This window comes from Carassius carassius, chromosome 43 (genome assembly GCF_963082965.1).
Source record: "Carassius carassius chromosome 43, fCarCar2.1, whole genome shotgun sequence".
Classification (NCBI taxonomy): Eukaryota; Metazoa; Chordata; class Actinopteri; order Cypriniformes; family Cyprinidae; genus Carassius; species Carassius carassius.
In genome coordinates this window covers 23,568,450-23,583,446 of record NC_081797.1, presented here as the reverse complement: position 1 = coordinate 23,583,446, position 14,997 = coordinate 23,568,450, and the positions used below count along the sequence as shown (strand labels likewise).

Below are 14,997 nucleotides of genomic sequence, written 5' to 3'. Positions count from 1 at the left end.
TGTACACCATTTTTCATTGAATTTTCCTACCAAAATCTTGGTTGTTTGCTAAAATCTTGCTAGTTTGGGAAGTAAAGTTGAAACAGGTGTAATTAGCTTTCTGTCTGATTAGTGGCACTCCCAGAGATGACCTATTCCCAGTAATGGGGTATATTTGGGTTAGAGCGGAGCAGTTAGTAGGATTTTTCTCTTGTGTTAATTTCAACATGCATTTATATCCCCATTCATCGTTCTGATGGAGAGGACCTGGTTCCGTGTTTAATTGTGGTCTACCAGCAGCACAGGCTATACATCCTTCAAACCCTAAATCGGCAGCTGCACTATATACCCAATCTAACCAGAGGTTGGACTCATGGTATCCTGTTTCCATGGTCATTAGATCTAAAGGAGTGATTGTACTATAATCTAATGCTTTTATTACCCTTTCTCTTTTAGTCAAATCAATTATGTTGCTACCCTTAGTGGGCGTGACTCCATCATTTGTCACTATTCTTATCAAATGCAGGGGGTCAGTCATTCTGATGTCTACTCCCAGAGTGAAGTATTCTTCGTAATTCCCTCCTCTGTAATTTTTTAGGGTTATTATCAGTCTATTTATTGTGCTTTTTGTCTGGCCTACTCTAGTTATTTTTAGTGGTACTTTTAACATGTTTTTTAATTGTCCTAATACTACCCCATCTCCCATTTTACTTTGCCCTACATTCTTTGAGGTCCAAGTTACATTATTCCAACTGGGACACCATGCTTCGGTTGGCGGTTTCTCTTTTGCCCAGTAACATCCATACACTATATATCCCAGCCACCCCTTTTCTCCATCCCCTCCCCTACAGTCTATAATTTTACACAGGTCCACTTCCCAGTACCCATCTTTCCCTTTCAATTTTTCTAGGGTCATTCTTACCCCAGAAGACCCTCCCTCCCATATTTTGTTCCTTTTTTGTCTTTTCATACCCACCATGTGATACCCCACAATTACTATGCAAGCTATAACCGCCACTCCCCATACACATACTGCCACATTTATTTTCCTCATTCTTGCACAATTACCACTATTTGTATGGTCTCTTTTTCAAACACCCTCTCTAGGATGCTTCTAACCTTTGTAAAGTCCAGTTTGTCTAGCCCACAGCCTAATTTGGGAATGGCTAGTACTTCAATTTTGTCTTTGCTACACTGTTCCTTTAAATTTCTCAGGCAGCTTTCTAATGTTTCATAAGTGGGTAGGTCCCTACACCACAATTTGGTCACTAAATGGTAGATGTGTTTCCTACCATGCTCTGTTCTTATGCACTGACCTGGTCTGCTTACTGTTGCATTTAGCTGCTGGACTCCGTATTTTTCCCTAATCTGTCTGGCTACTCCTGCTCCTAATGCATAATCTGCGCTTATGCAGTGGGCAATGGGTATGTCCTCGGGAATTTCCAACAAGTCCCCTTTCCTGAGTAAAAGTCTTGGGCTTGTTTTTGTTTCTGTCAGGGTTAGCTGGTTTGGAGCTGTGTTAGTTGCATTGGTCTGACTCTGTCCTTCCTCTGCTTCCTCTGTTTCACGCTGCTCCTGTTCCTGCTCCTCCACGTCTCCCTCTCTTTGACCTTCCAAAAGGTAAATTCTGGTGTCTGCTAGGGTCCTAGAAGGAGGGTCACAGAACATGCATGCAGACAAATGAAACCATGTTTTACCTTTTCCAGCTACCTGTACACAGTGGGAGGTTCGTGCTGTCACTTTCAGCGGTTCTGACCACCTGGGAGATGACCATTTTCGTTTTAGCTGTTTCAATCGTACCCACTGGTTGTCAGATATTTCCTTCGGGGCTGGATCTGTGCCAGAGGAGTCAGGCCAATTTTTCTGTGGGCAAAACATGTTAATAACCACATTCACTTTAGTAGCAAAAGCAATTGGTTTGTCAGTTTGCCCCTCCGTACAGAGGGGAGCCCATGGGCCAGGAAATTGTCTGCCAGTGGTCAGTTCAAATGGTGTAAACCCTGTGGTTCTATTGATTGAGCATCTGACAGACATTAATGCCATAGGCAGAGCTTCAACCCAATTCATGTTCGTATATGCACATATTTTTGCCAATTAGTTTTTTAGTGTTAGGTTTAGCCTTTCCACCTTCCCCTGGCTTTGGGGGTGGTATACTGCCCCATACACATGTTTCAAACCCAATTGTTTTTCTACCATCTGTAGGTGTTCGTTTTTAAAGTGTGAGCCATTATCAGACCTGATTAATTTTGGGAAACCATGTTTTGTTATGTACTGATTGACCAGGCACTTCACCACAGACGTGGCATCCTCCTTTCTGCATGGAAATGCTTCAGGCCACCCACTGAACTGGTCCACCATCACCAACAGGTACCTTTTCTTGTTCACTGGTATCAACATATCAGTAAAATCAATCACCACTGTGTGCCCTGGGCCCCTGTCTGTGGGGAAGTGTCCAGCCTCAGGCCTAGCAGTAGGTCTCACATTGAATTTTACACATGTCTCACAGTTAGCAATTGTATTACTGATCAAATGAGGCATAAAAGGGTGCCACCATGCCTTCATGCGTTTTGTCATGTCTTTCTCACTACTCTGTGCCAATGAGTGTGCTTCTGTTAATATGTGAGCTGCTGTGTTTGCAGGTAGTACCTGTCGTCCATCAGGTCCCACCCAAAGCCCTGTGTCAGCCATTGTTTCTCCCTTGCTTACCCAACTACTACGTTCCTCAGGAGAGGCTGCCGTCTGTCCCTGTCTGATGTACTCAGTGGTTATTGCTGGTTCTAATTCCATCAGTTCATCTGTTGCTGTGACTACCATCTGCAATGTAAGGTATCCAGCTGCCTGTTTTGCTGCCTGGTCTGCTGCATCATTCCCTTTTGAGACACTGTCCTGACCTTTTGTATGTGCTGTACATTTTATGATAGCCAATTCTTTGGGTAGCATGATAGCCTCTAATAACTCAGAGGCTTCTTGTGAGTGTTTTATGGGTTTTCCTGTAGATGTTACAAACCCTACCCTGGCCCACCCGGTTAGTTCTATCGTTGCAGCTGTTACTGTATAAGCTGAGTCTGAGTAGATCTAAGTAAAAAGGTAATGCATGGTTGGGAGTTTGCAATGTGGCAGCAGTAGCCATGTCAGTTTTCAGGTTCATGAAAACCTGTTCTTTCTGTACTGTCCACTGCAGTACAGCCTTACTGTTTTTCATGCCTACTTCTTATTTAGAGAAAAATCAGCTGGGTTGTTTTGGTCTTAAAATCATTGCTCTGTTTTGGTTACTCTTACTTAGCAGGCCAATAAGAGAAGCAGAGCACCATCCCTGCCTCCACTCAAGCACCACTCTCTCTCTTACTGTGCAAAATATTCGTTATTTATTTATTTAGACAATTTTCGCCAAACTTTAACTTAGACTATAATATCAATTTTATTACAACATATAACCCTTAATCATTCAAATAGGTTAAAATGTCAAAGTTTCTATATCTCAAATCTCAGTTTAGACTGTTTAAAATACATAATGCTAGGAGCATTTCTTTAAAATTATTTTTACCTTACATGCTTAATTCCCTTAACCTTTGTTATCTAAACCATCTCTTGATTAAGCAAAAGTAGTCTTCATTTTTAGCCACCACCATATCTTGTAATCATCTTATGCTATTCCTAATTACCTGCATGAGTAAAGGCTATGATATAGACATATTAGTTCAATATTGTTTTAGCCACATAAGAAATTTTGTCTCAAAATAATGTCTGTCATCACATGGTCTCAGATGGTTCTTGACAGCCCATTGCCATTAACTCTTTATAAATAAGCCTCTTTTCCTCAGGGTCTGATCCCCTGGCATAGTTGCATCAAGTTGTGGACGCTTGTCACAACAAGCAATCAAGGAATGTGGTTGCTGGTGATCAGGTCTGGAGGAGCTCACGTTTTTGAGGCAGATTGCTGTACTTTCTACAGTTCCCCTCTTAATGATGCTCTAGGCCTATCAAGCATCCGCTCAACTCCACTACCATCTCACATATAACACCTCCCTTCTGGGCAGGTGCCCAGTGGCGGTGACCCCCTGCCTTAGGTTGTCCCCTATTGGCCAAAAGAGGATCTTACCCGTCATTGAGAAATCACCTCATGCACACTGGTAACCACTCTTTCCCGTTGCAACATCCTCGACAGTCTTCTTCCAGAATCCAGTATTTCCTGCAGCTTAGGAAAGGTACACTCAAGAACCATGAGAGCCATTGACAGCACCTACTAGTGTTAAAACATTGAGACAGGTTAATCAAACTAATATTTAATCGCTAAAATCAATTGGATGCCTCCAAACTATCATGCTGAGATTACTCAGTGAATTTATTTTTCACACCCGTCCATTCATTGTAATTTTCTGTTGCTTCTGTAGCTGCAGCCATCAGGCCCTGTATGATGGTGGAGACTAAAAATAAGACAGATAAGTTACTGGTCATAGAACAAATAGCAATACAACTGTTTAACTATTCAAAATTATTACCTCTATAGCTCAGGGTCTGTATCATTATTTTAAAGACCTCATGTCTCTTCAACAATTGCTCCTAAATTGTTATTCATTATTTTTAAAATCTCTTATTTCTTAAATGCACTGGGCAGTTGAACATTTAACTACCAATTGCCCTCTTAATGCATTAAATCTGAACTCTTTTTGTCATGTCCTTTAGCATCTCAGTGCCTATGATTTGACTGAAACACTGTGCTGTACTATAAATAGCTTATCACTTAAACACAGGCTCAGATAACGGCATCTTAGCTTACTTTGAATGAGAGAGAGAACTCTGAGGGATTCAGGACTCGTAACAATGCATTTTCATTCATTTTTAACATAATTTCATCGTACTATCATTTTACTCTAGCCCAGTTTAAAACTTGTCAGAAATTATATGCATTTTAAAAATAAACATCTTTATATTTTTATATTTACTTTATTTTCGCAACTCAAATGTTTCTCAAAGTTCTTTGCAGTCATTGTCATTACTTTTACATCAAATTTGTATTTATTCATTCACTTAATTCTGGCCATGGCTTCGGAATTTACTCAGCACAGCATTCATGTCAGAATGGCCCCACGGTTTGTATTCTGGATAGTTGCCATTAACCCTCATCAGTGGCATTTGATATTTTGAACTTTTTCGTCTTACGTCGGATAATGCTTATAAAGAGGTGGTAAACCTGGGGCAGGACAGGTGAGCCCCATCTTCTGCCATTACACTGTGGTGGGTTTCCCCATAAAAATGTGGTATGGTTTGTTCATATGGTTCAAACTCACTCCTGATCTCATCCTCTTGTTTTAGTTTTCTCTGGTTCCAATCAATGTCTAAGTCATATCCTGTGATGGTTAAGCTATCTTTATTATCTCCTACCATTCTGACTGTGGTGCCCCCTGGAGACATTCCTCTTATGCTGCCTTCCCCTACGCTGCTCTTCCTTTTACCACCTTCCCTCAATGGTATACTTCCTCTCTGCAAACTTTCTCCCTGTATTTCCTTCATTATATTCTGTACTTCTTCCAATCCCTCCTCTATTTCTCCTTGCAATTGACTTATGTTTTCTCTTTTTTTATTGCATCTTTTACTTTCTGTTTCACTTCTTGTACCTTTATTTCATACTGTTGTAACTGGTGTTCTCGTTCTTTTTCTTCCCTATCTCTCTCACTGAGAGTTACATCTATTTGCCCTTTCGTGATTTTAAAAGTACCGTCACTTTTTGCTGTTTTAGTTGTGGTTTTAACCACCCCTTCATTTATTTCAAACAATGGCATTTGCTTTGGGGCTGATGCCGTTACTTTATTTGTGGGCGGGGCATAAGGGGGTGGACTCCGATCTTTCTCCTCTGCCCATGTAGCACTTTTTACCCTGGCTGCCATAGCAGCCGCTATTCTGCTCCATTTTCTCAATTCTGCCTCCTTCTCTGCTATGAGATATATATATATTTTTTTTTACCATACAGAGCCCGTTTCACCCTTCTTTCGCGTTATTTCTAGTTCACCGTTGGTTCTTTTCTCCTCCTCTAAGATTGCCTTTAGCAACTTCCCTCCATTTTTTGTATCTCTTTCCCACCCATATAGGCTACTCAGCTTCTCCCATGCCTTTCCGAGTTGTTTTCCTATTTTATCTCTGTCTTTTGGCTCTGAGTGTTTAAGCATTTGTTTACATAATCCCTCCCACGATTCCCCGTATGTAGCCATCCTAATAGGGGTACTGTTTCCCTATCTGAATCACACCTTTCACAATACTTACCATGCCCTAGTAATCTACACAGCAAATTGCTTGGGGGTAATTTGACTCTTTCTCTGTTACTCGGTAACAATAGTTCTTTAAATGATATGTGTCTTTCAGCCATCAGCCACTCATTCACCCGTGTTTTATTTCTTTCACACTTATCCCTTTATACGAGGGCTTATCTTTCAGTTTCTCTCTCTGGGCCACCAGAGTACTGCGTCCGTTCCTACCAGGGCACACTTAAGTGACGGTCCAGAGAAGGTGCGCAGCACTCTGACCTCCCAAATACGAGTTATATTTTCATGCAATCACACATACACATACATCAGACCAATCCTAGTATTTAAAACAGTCAACCACGCCGCGGGATTTTCTCAAAGGTTTCTTGAATTTTACATACAATATATAGTAAAACCACGCCAGGTTATTCTCACCCTTAAACCATGCCAGGATTTTCACAACAGTTTAAAATATTTTATTTTACCTTTTTAGTCCAATTCTGACTCTTTTTGTTTTAATTAAAATACTGATATTCACCTCTTCCTCAGTCTATAAATTTGGTAATTGCCAATATGCAGTACTTTTGTTAAAAAGGTGTCTGCTTACCTTTGTTAGTAGTTTTCCAGCTGGTTGACTGAGAAAGAGATGTCCTTCAGCGTCCAGTCTCGTGACGAATCCGGGTGCCCCCTCCAAATTGTTGGAAACTCTGCCCCTGCAGAGTTTTCCTCCCAGTTCGTTGATTCGTCAAATGATAAACTGGAGACTTGTATATAGTTAAGAAAATCTTTTAATAAAGACACAGAATTGTCTTTTCTGAGCTCAGGATTACAGTCTACCAAAGATATAACATCTGGGCAGTCCAGAATGTTTTTACAAAGCATAAGCAGTCCATTATATATTCTTGCTTCACAGTAGCTCCTCCTTGGGTACTTTTCCACTGTGCAGGGCGCTGACATTCACAGGTGTCTTTCTGATATTTTCTAGCCTTGCAGTTTCTGCTGAAGTTAGACAGAGAGAAAGAGAACAACACCTACACACATTCTTCTAAAAGACAGTTTGTTCATTTGATTTGTTACAATTTAAAACATAGACACAATAATATTTTCCACAGTAAGAAGAACAGTGCAGTAAGTTTACAGATGTCTTTGTTGTTTCAGGATGTTCACCAAGTTGATTGGTCTGATGAAGGACCGAGAGCAGAGCGAGGGCACTCGAGACGATGGAGGAGCTGCAGGAGAACAGAGCATCCCACCACAGACTCAGAGACAGAATCACCACCACACACTCCCAAAGCAGGTACAGAATATTCTATTCTATTCTATTCTATTCTATTCTGCAATGTATATTGTTATGCTCTGTTATTGTTGTTTGATCTCTATTCTATTCCAGTATATTCTAGAATCTAAATTATCTTTCATTTCCATTTTGCAAACTATTGTGTTCAATTGTAATTCTACTCCATTATGTTCTGTCCATTCTATTGCGTTCTATTCTGTTATGTCATTTAAATAGCATTATGTTGGTATATTCCGTTTACTGTTAAATTCTACTCTGTTTTATTGTTGTTTATTGTTCTCTTTTCCATTCTATTATAGAATATACATTCTATGTTCTATTTTATTTGTACAGTCCTTTATTCTTGTCTGTAATCCATGTTTTCTTTTCTATTCTTAAAACTACAGTATGTCTTCTATTGTAATTCTATTATATTAATTTGTCAGTTTATATGATATTCTGTTCTGTCCCCTCTGTTGTTCTATTCTATTCTATAATTGAAACTGTGTTATTTTGTTATATTCTATTCTATGTATTCTGTTTTGTTGTCTTTGTTCTCTATTCTATTCTGTTTTATTCTATTCTCATCTTTAATCTATCTGTTATGTTGTTTTCTGTTCTACCAAGTGCCAACTATGCTGTGTTCTATTGTAATTCTACTCTGTTCTCTTCGACAAGTTCTATTCTATTCTATTCTATTCTATTCTGTATTTAAAATGATATTATTTTCTGTGTTATCAATCAATTCTAGTCAAATGTAGTAATTACTTTGTCGGGGGTTAGAGTGTTTTCATAACTTCTAAATATATTCTCAAAGTGTCTATTTTTAGTATTTAGTGCTATCTAGGATGTGTAAAAACAGAGGTACTGGAGAAAATTCTGAAGACTTCTATTTAACCCCAGGGTTTGTTGCCCCGCTGTGGACACAGTCTGCTGGATGAGGCCCATGCTGAAATCCAGAACCTGTGAGTGCTGACAAACACACAACACTCGTAGAATGGATGGCATTACATCTGTTCAGCCTGTTTTATCTGATGACAGAGAGAATGTGATTGAGAGCCAGCAAGCTCAGATGGAGAGATCAACTGAACAGGAAAGAGAGAGAGCTTGAGGAATCACTCCTCCAGATGAGAGAGACAGAGGTGCTGCTCGCTCGTTTTATTAAACTCATATTAAACTGCTGTAATGATTACAGCAGAGTTTGAACTTTAAACCCTCTTGTACTCATGAGATATGTGTGTTGTGCAGGTTAACTTTAAAGGATAATGTGGAGATGACCAAACTACAGAAGCTGCAGTCTGAGAAAGCAAACACACTCACAGTGCTGGAGGGCAGATTTCTATAGCATCAGGAGGTACGACTGACCGCCAGCGACGCCAGTGACAAAAACAGTAGAGTATAACCAATAGTTTATCCGTTGCTATAACTGTGGAGTGTGTTCTCTGCTGTTTCCTGGATTCGCACCTCTATACTGTCTGACACGTTGCATTTATATTTTTGTCACGGTTGGTAAACCGTGATCTCTAGGTTTTGCACTTTGTGGGTGAAGTCTGTGTGTTACGCGTCAGCACTGATTAGTTTGTGGGCGTCTCCGTTAATTATCATCAGCAACAGCTGTCACTCATTACTCATCCCTATATATTGGCTTGTCTAGCGTCTTGTGTTCGTGAGAGCGTTGTTTCATGTTTGTAACCTATGCCTTGCTTTCTTGTGTGTTTCTGCGTTGGATGTCCGTGTCTCCCCGGAACCCCGTCCACTCTACGCAAAACCACTTACCTTTGGCTCGCTTCCCCGCAGTTCCTGTGTCACCCTCTCCTGCTGCCAACTCACCTCCGCATTCCGGATTCGTCATTCCTCACCACCATCTTGGACTGTGCATTCCTCCCAGCGTTATTTGTGTCTCAGTTTTGTATTGTCTCTTTGTCTTCATTAAATTTTATTAATCTCGCACTTGCTTCCTGCCACTCCTTCACCCAGTCGTTACAATTTTTACATTTACATTAGTCATGTAGAGGCCAAAGTACAATTCATAGTAATGTGAATAAGAATTGATGTTAAAAAGGTAAATAATTTCATTAAGAAGTTCATGTAATGGTTAAAATGTTAAATACTACTTAAAAGGTTAAAAGCATCTTAGAATTCATGTGTTTATAGGATTTGGTACATATTTGTAAATAGTGTACTGCCTCTTTAAGAAAAGGCCAAATATGATTCTCATTATGTTATTCAGATCTTGAGAGCTGTGGAAGCGAACGGTTTTCTTACCTGCTAACTGCTAACTTCTAGATACTTTAATTAGTAATCTTATATTTAATCTTTTTTGTAAATTTGAAACCAAGGAATAAAACCGGAGATTTTCATCTTTTATTTCAACAACGTTTCTGAAGTGGATTTATTGAACTGTGTTGCTGGGCTGACAATGGACACTACAAATGGGATTAGCTGCTTGGAATAATATTAGACAGTTATTAGTGTAAGCCATTGCATATCTCAAGATTTCAAACCTCTATATTAGTAAGAAAACCTGCTTGACATTGGACAACGAGCCTTTGAAGAGGTTTGCGGAAAGTGGAACATGAATGAAAGTTCAATGAAGGGCTAACTTTCTCGACTAGCCTGATCATGTGCTGTACTCGTGGCTGGTGAGTGCTAAGTGGATTGTTAACGTCTCAAGGAGTTCGTCGTTGCTGCTGGGCGACTGTTGCAAGTGGAATCTGTAAACAAACGGACTGACTATCAAAGCAATCATGACGGAGACAGGATCAGAAGCAACGGTAAGCCTAACTGAGAAAAAACGAGTGGTTAAGCCAACACTTAAAGCATTGGAGTATAATCTGCAAACGAAAATAAGCTCCAGAAAAGCCATACTAGGACAACTTACTGAGAAAAAGAACGAATTGCATGGTTTAATGGATGATGATGCAAATGTGGAAATCATAGCAAAGGAGTTGTTGGCCAAGTATGAAACACTGATAAAGGAATTCAGTAAAATAAATTATGACGTTAAAGACATATTCTGCCAGATGGAATGCATAGAGAATTTGAACACAGATCAAAGGGATTGGTTTGAGCCAAGAAATAACGAGCACAGACCAGTTGTGCAAGAAGTGACCGCATGGATACAGAATGCAATACTACGCAGAGAAGAGGCAAACAAGGTTAGGCTAACTCATTTCCTTCGAGTTCAACTTCAGAACATGACGGGGTTTCGTTTTCAGCGGTGTCTGCACCACTAACGCCTGTTTTGTCCGTCTGCATCTTTCTTGTGATTTTAGCGCCAGTTTGCCCTCCTGCCCATTATGCCGTAGTTTCCAGGGAGCAATTTATTTTTTTTATTTTATTTTTTTTTACTCAGTAATTAATGTGTTTTAAAATGTAGCGAAGTACAATACTTCAAACAAAATATACTTAAGTATAAGTAAAATTACAGATTAAAAAAATTACTTTAAAAAGTATTAGTACACAAAAAAGCTACTCAATTACAGTAACGCGAGTAAATGTAATTCGTTACTTTCCACCTCTGAATATGATACATCCAGTTACAGTTCAGAAAACTAAACAATTATAATACGTATGGTACATTTTAAATTTTACAACTTTTAAAAAATAAACAAAAAATTTTAAAACAATTTGGATGATTTTATATCACATTGATGCCTGAATCTGATGCTGTTCTCTTAAGGAAAGTGAAATAGATGCAGCTGAACTCAGTGAAGCCCTGGTGTTTATAAAGGTAAATCCAAACTACCAAACTACAGTATATGCAAATTACTCACAATTTATGTATAAATGAATTAACAATTTACTACCACTCAAACGTTTGGAGTCAGTAAGATTAGCAAAATACTTAATTATAAGTGAAGGCACAAGACATATATTATGTTACAAAATATTTTTATTTCAAATATACCGGTATGTTGTTCTTTTGAACTTTCAAGTCATCACAGAATCATGAAAAAAATAATTATTGCAGTTTCCACAAAAATGTTTTCAACATTCGTAATAATAAGAAAAGTTTCTTGAACAAATCAGCATATCAAAATGAATTCTGAAAGATCATGGGACACTGAAAACATCTATTTTGAATTGTTATAATATTTCACAATATTACTGGTTTTACTGTAGCTTTGATAAAATAAATGCAGCCTTAGTGATCAGAAGATATTGAAAAGAGAACATTTTGAGTTCATGCAACATGAACTCAAAATGTACCTTCTTTCATTCATTAAAGGGATAGTTCACCCAAAAATAAAAATTATCCCATAATTTACTCACCCTCAAGACATTCTAGATGTATATGTCTTCCCTTTTTAAAAACGAATCCAATCAGTATTGATTTAAAAAATGTCCTGGCTCTTCCAAGCTTTATAATGCCAGTAAATGGGTGTTATTTTTCAATAGTCCAAAAGTAGTCCAATAAAGCGCATCCATCTATAATAAAACTTGCCTAGAGCCCCATTCAAACCAAGAACACTAACTATAATAAGTCCACAGCTATAATGACAGAGAAACTATATCGTTGGAATCACTTTCAAAACACTTTTAAAAACACTGACACAAAAACATAATCAATTCTACTGTCACGAGTTTGAGAATTTAGCATGCATATGGTTAAAACAAACAGAAGATATCATCCACTAGTGTGGACACTAATATCGTTATCTTTATATTTATCGTTCTTGGTGTGAATGGGCCTTAACACAGTTCCGGAGGGTGAATAAAGGCCTCCTGTAATGAATCGATGTGTTTTAGTTAGAAAAAAATATCCAGATTTAAAATGTTAGAAACAATAATCTCTAACTTTCGCTAACTGTTGTATGCACGTTCACAATAGAACGCCATTCCAGGTGGATGATGTAGGAATTATGCATCGCATTTCGATATAAGCCAAGAGGAGACTGGTTTTCTTTTGCTAAAGTAAGAAAACTTTGCTTCCTTTGCTCATGTAAACAAATGTTGGTTTTCACGAGACTAGCATATTCTCACTGAAATTTACGCTACATCCTTCGTAAACTCCAGTTGGATTAATCTGAAAGACAAAAGAATAAAGTCATATACACCTAGGATGGCTTGAGTTTTAGAACTCAAAACTTTCTTGTTAGTCTAAAAACAGCTTATATTGAAACCAGTCTGTCAAAAACATCAGCTTGTGGAATGTGCCACTCTATAATGTAATAGTGTGGATAAGCACTGCCTCCACAGAAGATGATCAACGCCTGCTTCTGCAGCACTGCCTGTTTAGCCCCGCCCACCGATTCTACATCACTGCCTGTTTAGCCCCCCCACCGATTCTACATCACTTCCTGTTTAGCCCTGCCCACTTATTGTACATCTCTGCCTGTTTAGCCCCGCCCACCTATTCTACTTCAATACCTGTGTAGCCCCACCCACCGATTCTACATTACTGCCTGCCTAATCCCGCCCACCGATTCTACAGCACTGCCTGTTTAGCCCTGCCCACCGATTCGCACACGTAAAAGGTAAATGAAAAAAGCGGCAAATGCAGGTCTACACAGAAACCAAATGATACTCTTCATTTGATAAATATTTTTATGAAGTGCCAGACAAAGTCAGTAAGAACTCGGTCCTTTGTTCACTTCATTTTACTACAGATTCCTTTACAAACAAGGCACAATGTGATGCAGGATTTTCAGAAAGATTGAAACTAAAATAATATGCTGTGCTGACTATATTGGATTCGAAAGTAATGTCGCAACACACAAGTCTGAGTAAAATTTTATTATTGTATTTTTTTGTTTTTAACGATATCACTATTACTTTGTCTGATATATAGTTTGAAATGTTTTTAACCTAAACCAAGAGCAGCATACACAACTATTAGCCAATCATATTAGTGGGCATTTACTTCCGAGTCTACAATCCTCCACGCGTAGTCAAACATAGCGTTTTGATAAGGGGGGGGGGGGGGGGGGTGGAGGGGGTTAGAAACAGGACAGAAAATACAGGTGCTGGTCATATAATTAGAATATCATCAAAAAGTTTATTTATTTCACTAATTCAAAAAGTGAAACTTGGATATTATATTCATTCATTACACACAGACTGATATATTTCAAATGTTTAATTATTTTAATATTGATGATTATAACTGACAACTAAGGAAAATCCCAAATTCAGTATCTCAGAAAATTTGAATATAACTTAAGACCAATACAAAGAAAGGATTTTTAGAAATATTGGCCAACTAAAGTATGTACATGAAACGTTTGAACATGTACAGCACTCAATACTTAGTTGGGGCTCCTTTTCCCTGAATTACTGCAGCAATGCGGCGTGGCATGGAGTCGATCAGTCTGTGGCACTGCTCAGGTGTTATGAGAGCGCAGGTTGCTCTGATAGTGGCCTTCAGCTCTTCTGCATTCTTGGGTCTGGCATATCGCATCTTCCTCTTCACAATACCCCGTAGATTTTTCTATGGGGTTAAGGTCAGGCGAGTTTGCTGGCCAATTAAGGACATGGATACTTTGGTCCTTAAACCAGATACTGGAAGCTTTGGCACTGTGTGCAGGTGTCAAGTCCTGTTGGAAAATGAAATCTGCATCTCCATAAAGTTGGTCAGCAGCAGGAAACATGAAGTGCTTTAAAAACTTCCTGGTATACGGCTGCGTTGACCTTGGACCTCAGAAAACACAGTGGACCAACACCAGCAGATGACATAGCAGCGCAAACAATCATTGGTTTACACTGGACCTCAAGCAACGTGGATTGTGTGCTTCTCCTCTCTTCCTCCAGACTCTGGGACCCTGATTTCCAAAGGAAATACAAAATGTACTTTCATCATAGAACATAACTTTGGACCACTCAGCAGCAGTCCAGTACTTTTTGAAGCGAGACGCTTCTGATGCTGTCTGTTGTTCAAGAGTGGCTTGACACAAGCAATGCGACAGCTGAAACCCATGTCTTGCATCTGTCTGTGTGTAGTGGTTCTTGAAGCACTGACTCCAGCTGCAGTCCACTCTTTGTGAATCTCCAGGGTGCGGTTATCCCTATTGCTTGTACACTTTTTTCTACCACATCTTTTCCTTCCCTTTGCCTCTCTATTAATGTGCTTGGACACAGAGCTCTGTGAACAGCCAGCCTCTTTTGCAATGACCTTTTGTGTCTTGCCCTCCTTGTGTTAGAGGTCAATGGTCGTCTTTTGGACAATTGTCAAGTCAGCAGTCTTCTCCATGATTGTGTAGCCTACAGAACTAGACTGAAAGAACATTTAAAGGCATTTGCAGGTATTTTGAGTTTATTAGCTGATTAGAGTGTGGCACCAGGTGTCTTCAATATTGAACCTTTTCACAATATTCTAATTTTCTGAGATACTGAATTTGAGATTTTCCTTAGTTGTCAGTTATAATCATCAAAATTAAAAGAAATAAACATTTGAAATATACCAGTCATGTGTAATTAATGAATATAATATACAAGTTTCACTTTTTGAATGGGATTAGTGAAATAAACTTTTTGATGATAAATAAAAGTGTTTTTAATCCA

The 14,997-nt window shown here is 38.9% G+C and overlaps 1 pseudogene; it reads left to right on the top strand.

Annotated features, from left to right (window-relative positions):
- LOC132125350 (protein fantom-like) overlaps window positions 1–14,997 on the top strand; it is a 61,093-nt pseudogene that overhangs the window by 20,460 nt on the left and 25,636 nt on the right.